The sequence below is a fragment of the Vicia villosa genome, linkage group LG4 (assembly GCF_029867415.1).
Source record: "Vicia villosa cultivar HV-30 ecotype Madison, WI linkage group LG4, Vvil1.0, whole genome shotgun sequence".
Classification (NCBI taxonomy): domain Eukaryota; kingdom Viridiplantae; phylum Streptophyta; class Magnoliopsida; order Fabales; family Fabaceae; genus Vicia; species Vicia villosa.
Genome location: NC_081183.1, coordinates 60,654,289 through 60,661,541, shown reverse-complemented (window position 1 = coordinate 60,661,541; position 7,253 = coordinate 60,654,289). Strand labels below are relative to the sequence as shown.

Here is a 7,253-nt window from a genome sequence, read left to right as displayed (position 1 = left end):
GATAAAATGTCTTAGACAAGACTAACCTAGAGAGGTTCCTTGAAAGGATGTGAAATGTCTTAAACAAAACTAACCTAGAGAGGTTCTTAGAAAAGATACGAAATGTCTTCAACAAGACTACAAGGTTAATCTAGATATGTCTTAAACAAGATTGACATAGAGAGACTCCTAGAGAGGATAAAAAAGGTCTCAGCGAAGGCTACCTAGAAAGGTTGATAAGCGTCTTGGAGAAGACTACCTTGAAAGGTAAGCAATTCTTTGATTGTTTCTGAATATTGTAACACCCCATAAAATTCTTTATTTAATTTAATTAATTTTATTTTATTAAATATTAGAATTAATTGGATTAATTGGGAAATATGGATGAAATAAGGCTAATGGGCCAGTGTTGTAAGTAGCAGTTGGGGGGTGTATCAGTGCAAAGCCCTTTTTCTAAAATTAAGTCATATTTTCATAAAATAGAATAGAGGAGTATTTTGTGAAAAGAGAACCAAAGAAGGGAGCAGAAGAGTTGAACGTGAAATTGGGAGAAGAGCAAGTGCGAAGAGGAAGAGAATTCAAGAATTCGACATCGAGGTAAGGGGGGATTCTTCTCATTAACCTCTATTATGGGATGTATGAATGATTCGATGGAATTTGTATGTTAGGATTTCGAATTGGATTATATGTCGGGTTTGGGGTTTTGGGGTTTATAGAACTTTGATTCAATTAGGTTGTGAATGATGATTGGTGATGAACAATGATGTTAGATATGATTAGAAGTATGTGAAAACGTGCATTTTATGTCGTATGTGTGGGTTATTCTGCTGAAACTCGTACTGGTATGATTTGAGAGTATTTGGGAGGCATAGAATGCTGTTTTCTGCAGGTTGGGATTTCTGAAATCACCGGTTCGCGCCGCGTGCACAGGGTGGCGCCGCGAACAGGTGGACTGAATGGCAAGATGTTTTGATACGCACAGGTCGCGCCGCGTACCTGTGTTGGCGCCGCGAAGGCGTAACTTTTCCTCGCGTCGCGCCGCGTGTAGGTGTTGGCGCCGCGAAGGCGTAACTTTCCCTCGTTTCGCGCCGCGTGTGGATGTTGGCGCCGCGTGCTGTGCTGTTTGGATTTTTTTGTTAAAGTTTAACGATGTATAACTTTTTAACTGTTAGTCTGTTTGACGTGCCGTTTCGAACATAGTGAGACTAATTCAGTGAGATATGCAATAAAACGGTGTTTGAGTTGTGACTCGAATTTAATTTAAACACTTGATTTAATTGGTTGTGGTGGATTATGTTGTTATTGCACTGGTTGATGATTATGATATCTGGTTGATTAATGTTGATGATGAGCATGTTATGGTTGATACATGCATTTCATAATCATGTTGTGGGCTGTATCCCTTATGGTGGTGGGACAGCGGTAGCTAATTCCCATTGTGTGGAATTAGTGAGAGAAGTAGCCGAATCTTTATGGTGGTGGATCGGTGAGATGGGTTATCCCATGTTTGGTACCACATGCATTTAGTTGCATTGCATTAGGTTGTTGTGTATAATTGTAACATGAATGGAAGTTGTCCAATGTTATGATTTGTGTGTATTTTGGTATGTATGTTGCTATATTATCTGAATATAACTGATTTGGGTGAATAATGTATAGATGAAGTTGTATTGTTTATATACCTATAACATTTGTTAATGCGAATGAAACTCACCCTTACTGTTGTTATTTTTCAGATTGAGGAGTAGCTTGTGTACTTGGTGAGGATTAGCTCGTCAAGTAGTTCGTTAGAGTCGGTTGGGTCAGTGTCATGCTCTGGTCGTGTAACACCGGGAACGTTATTTTAGAATTGGCTGATAAACTTCTGTTTTGTTTATGATTTATGGTTGAATTATGAGTCTTCGACTCCAGATGTTTGATTATTCAGTTGTTAAGAAGATTCCGCTGTGTTAACATGCTACCTGAATAATTTTTGATTTATCGTTCCTTTATGGCATGACATGAATGTTGTTTATTTTGTTGGCGTTGTAATACTCTTCTTCATGTTTTACTCTGATTTTAATGTTAATTTCCGCGGGGTTTAGAAGGGTGTTACAATAGTGGTATCAGAGCATAGTCGGTCGTTTGAGTCAGAGTCTTAGTGTCGGTTAATCCTTCGTATACGACTAGTGTGAAGTTGACACTGTCGATACTTCTTGTTCTAATGAATATTGTCTGATATTTAGCAGAACAATGGCCGGAAGAGGGGGAAGAAATGACGACGCGATCGCTGAGGCTCTGGGCATGATTGCTGGTGTGTTGGGAGGGAATGCCAATGGAGCTGGTATTGGTGCTGACAGGCAGCTGAATAGCTTTCAGAGGAACAATCCTCCTTTGTTCAAAGGCACGCACGATCCCGAAGGCGCTCAGAAGTGGCTGAAGGAAATTGAAAGGATCTTCAGGGTGATCGACTGTGCTGAAAATCTGAAGGTGAGGTACGGGACTCACATGCTGTCTGAAGAAGCTGATGATTGGTGGATGGCTAGTAGAGATGAACTGGAATCTGCAGGTGTAGCGATTACTTGGGCTGTGTTCAAGAGAGAATTCTTGCGGAGGTACTTTCCTGAGGATGTTAGAGGCAGGAAAGAGATTGAATTTTTGGAGCTGACACAAGGTAACATGACTGTGCCAGAGTATGCGTCCAAGTTTGTGGAGCTAGCAAAGTATTATGTTCACTATAACAATGATGAAGCGAGCGAATTTTCGAAGTGTGTTAAGTTCGAGAATGGTCTCCGTGATGAAATTAAGCAGGGAATCAGGTACCAAAGGATTCGTCGGTTTGCTGATTTGGTAGATTGTAGTAGAATCTACGAAGAGGACAACCTGAAGCTGAAGTCATCTCACTCCCGTGAGTTAGTTGACAAGAAAGGGAAGAAGCCTATGGACCGTGGTAAACCATATGGTAGAGGTAATTATAAAGCTGGAAGTTGGAAGAAGCCTAGTGGGGGAGACTCTAGTGCTCCTGTTAAGTGCTTTAAGTGTGGGGAACCTGGACATCGTGTTCACGAGTGCAAAAGTGAAGAGAAGAAGTGCTACCGGTGTGGTAAAGCAGGCCACATTGCTGCTGACTGCAAAGGAAGGACTGTGACTTGTTATAACTGTGGTGAAGAGGGCCATATCAGTCCACAGTGTCCTAAGCCAAAGAAGAATCAAACTGGGGGTAAAGTTTTCGCTTTATCAGGTTCAGAGACTACTCCGGAGGATCGATTGATTAAAGGTACGTGTTTTATCCATGGCACTCCTTTAATTGCAATAATAGATACTGGAGCAACTCACTCGTTTATTTCATTGGATTGTGCTAAACGTCTGAACTTGGAAATATCTGATATTCATGGAAGTATGATCATTGACACTCCTGCGTCGGGTTCAGTGACTACTTCGTTTGCCTGTTTGAACTGTCCAATTGATATTTTTGGTAGAGAGTTCGGAATGGATTTAGTATGCCTTCCGTTGGAACAACTTGATGTCATCCTGGGTATGAATTGGTTGCAATTTAATCGGGTTCATATCAACTGTTTCACGAAGACAGTTATTTTTTTCCTGAAGACGTCCGAGTCGAGGATTTAGCAATGACTGCTAGACAAGTGGATGAAGCCATGGAGGACGGGGCCGCCGTGTTTATGTTGATTGCATCCATGGAAGTGAAGAAGAAAGCGGTGAGTAGTGATTTACCAGTAGTATGTGAATTTCCAGAAGTTTTTCCAGAGGATGTAAGAGAGTTACCGCCAGAGAGGGAGGTAGAATTTGCTATTGAGTTAGTCCCTGGGACTAGTCCTGTGTCGATGGCGCCGTATCGTATGTCGGCATCTGAATTAGCAGAATTGAAGAGTCAACTGGAAGAGTTACTGGAAAAAGAATTCATTCGTCCTAGTGTGTCGCCGTGGGGTGCGCCGGTGTTGTTGGTAAAGAAGAAAGAAGGCTCTATGAGACTGTGCGTGGATTATAGACAGCTGAATAAAGTTACTATCAAGAATCGGTATCCATTACCGAGGATTGATGATTTAATGGATCAACTAGTTGGTGCGAGTGTGTTTAGCAAAATTGACTTGAGGTCGGGATATCATCAGATTCGGGTGAAGACGGACGATATTCAGAAAACGGCATTTAGAACAAGGTATGGTCATTACGAGTATACAGTGATGCCATTTGGAGTAACTAATGCGCCGGGGGTTTTCATGGAATATATGAATAGGATCTTCCATCCTTATTTGGATCAGTTTGTGGTGGTATTTATCGATGACATTCTAATATATTCTAAGAGTGAAGAAGAACATGCAGAGCATCTGAGAGTGGTATTAGAACTACTGAAGGAAAAGAAACTCTATGCGAAACTGTCAAAGTGTGAGTTCTGGCTAAGTGAAGTAAGCTTTCTTGGGCATGTAATTTCTAAAGATGGTATTGCCGTTGACCCAACGAAAGTAGAAGCAGTGTCGCAATGGGAAGCTCCGAAGTCAGTTTCCGAAATCCGTAGTTTCCTTGGTCTTGCGGGCTACTATAGAAAGTTCATTGAAGGTTTCTCGAAGTTAGCGTTACCGTTAACTAAGTTAACAAGGAAGGGTCAAGCATTCATCTGGGATTCGAAATGTGAAGAAGGATTTCAAGAATTGAAAAGGAGATTGACTAGTGCACCGATCTTGATTTTGCCGAATCCGGCGGAATCTTTTGTTGTATATTGCGATGCTTCATTGTTGGGATTAGGAGGTGTACTAATGCAGAATCAACAGGTAGTCGCGTATGCGTCGAGGCAACTCAAAGTACATGAGAGAAACTATCCGACTCATGACTTAGAGTTGGCAGCAGTGGTATTTGTGTTGAAATTGTGGAGACACTATCTGTATGGTTCGAGGTTTGAGGTGTTTAGTGACCACAAGAGCCTGAAGTATTTATTTGATCAAAAAGAGTTGAATATGAGACAAAGAAGATGGTTAGAATTTCTCAAGGATTATGATTTTGAACTGAATTACCATCCGGGTAAAGCAAATGTTGTTGCCGATGCTTTGAGTAGGAAGTCCTTGCATATGTCTATGCTTATGGCGAGAGAATTGGATTTAATTGAACAATTCCGAGATTTGAGTTTAGTATGCGAAGACACTTCTGTCAGTGTTAAGTTGGGCATGCTGAAGTTGACTAGTGGCATTCTGGAAGAGATTCGAGAAGGTCAGAAAGTTGATGTAGAGTTAGTGGATAAATTGACTCTAATTAACCAAGGCAAGGGAGGTGAATTCAGAATCGACGAGAATGGTATTATAAGGTTTGGTAATCGTGTTTGTGTTCCTAATGTTTCTGAATTGAGGAAGAGTATTCTCGAAGAAGGACATCGTAGTGGATTGAGTATACATCCTGGTGCGACCAAGATGTATCATGATTTGAAGAAGCTGTTTTGGTGGCCTGGAATGAAGAAAGAAATAGCTGAATTCGTCTATGCTTGTTTAACTTGTCAGAAGTCGAAGGTTGAGCATCAGAAACCATATGGAGCTATGCAACCGTTATTTATTCCGGAATGGAAGTGGGATAGTATATCTATGGATTTTGTTTCTGGATTGCCGAGAACGGTGAAGAACTATGAAGCCATTTGGGTCATAGTGGATAGGTTGACTAAGTCTGCTCATTTTATACCAATGAGAATGGATTACCCAATGGAGAAGCTAGCTCAATTGTACATTGAGAAGATAGTGAGTTTACATGGTATTCCTTCGAGTATCGTGTCAGATAGAGATCCAAGGTTTACATCCAAATTCTGGGAAGGTTTGCAGAAGGCTTTGGGTACTAAGCTGAGATTGAGTTCTGCTTATCATCCGCAGACGGACGGACAGACAGAAAGAACTATCCAATCTCTAGAGGATTTATTGCGTGCTTGTGTGTTGGAAAGAGGTGGTGCTTGGGATAGTTATCTACCCTTGATCGAATTTACCTACAATAATAGTTTTCACTCGAGCATTGGTATGGCTCCGTTTGAAGCTTTGTATGGTCGGAGATGTAGAACGCCTTTATGTTGGTATGAATCTGGCGAAAGTGCGGTGATTGGACCAGAGATTGTTCAAGAAACGACAGAAAAGATTAAGATGATTCAGGAGAAGATGAAGGCTTCTCAGAGTCGTCAGAAGAGTTATCATGACAAGAGACGGAGAACTCTTGAGTTTCAAGAAGGAGATCACGTGTTTATGAGAGTTACACCTATGACTGGTATCGGACGAGCTCTAAAGTCAAGGAAATTAACTCCGCGTTTCATTGGTCCGTTTCAGATTTCAGAAAGAGTGGGAGAGGTGGCGTATCGCATTGCGTTACCACCGACACTTGCGAATCTGCACGATGTATTCCATGTGTCGCAGTTGAGGAAATACATTGCTGATCCGTCACATGTTATCCAAGTGGATGATGTACAGGTAAAGGATAATCTGACAGTTGAAGCTTTACCTACGAGGATTGAAGATCGGAAGGTGAAACAATTGCGTGGCAAGGAGATAGCGTTGGTCAGAGTAGCTTGGGGAGGACCAGCCGGTGGAAATGTTACCTGGGAATTGGAGAGCCAAATGAAGGACTCCTACCCAGAACTCTTTGCCTAAGGTATGTTTTCGAGGACGAAAACTTTTCTAGTGGGGGAGGGTTGTAACACCCCATAAAATTCTTTATTTAATTTAATTAATTTTATTTTATTAAATATTAGAATTAATTGGATTAATTGGGAAATATGGATGAAATAAGGCTAATGGGCCAGTGTTGTAAGTAGCAGTTGGGGGGTGTATCAGTGCAAAGCCCTTTTTCTAAAATTAAGTCATATTTTCATAAAATAGAATAGAGGAGTATTTTGTGAAAAGAGAACCAAAGAAGGGAGCAGAAGAGTTGAACGTGAAATTGGGAGAAGAGCAAGTGCGAAGAGGAAGAGAATTCAAGAATTCGACATCGAGGTAAGGGGGGATTCTTCTCATTAACCTCTATTATGGGATGTATGAATGATTCGATGGAATTTGTATGTTAGGATTTCGAATTGGATTATATGTCGGGTTTGGGGTTTTGGGGTTTATAGAACTTTGATTCAATTAGGTTGTGAATGATGATTGGTGATGAACAATGATGTTAGATATGATTAGAAGTATGTGAAAACGTGCATTTTATGTCGTATGTGTGGGTTATTCTGCTGAAACTCGTACTGGTATGATTTGAGAGTATTTGGGAGGCATAGAATGCTGTTTTCTGCAGGTTGGGATTTCTGAAATCACCGGTTCGCGCCGCGTGCA

At 41.1% G+C, this 7,253-nt stretch overlaps 1 pseudogene; it reads left to right on the top strand.

The window, feature by feature from the left end:
- The first annotated feature begins 2,551 nt into the window (after positions 1–2,551).
- On the top strand, positions 2,552–3,899 carry LOC131599199 (uncharacterized; annotated as a pseudogene).
- The last annotated feature ends 3,354 nt before the right edge of the window (positions 3,900–7,253 follow it).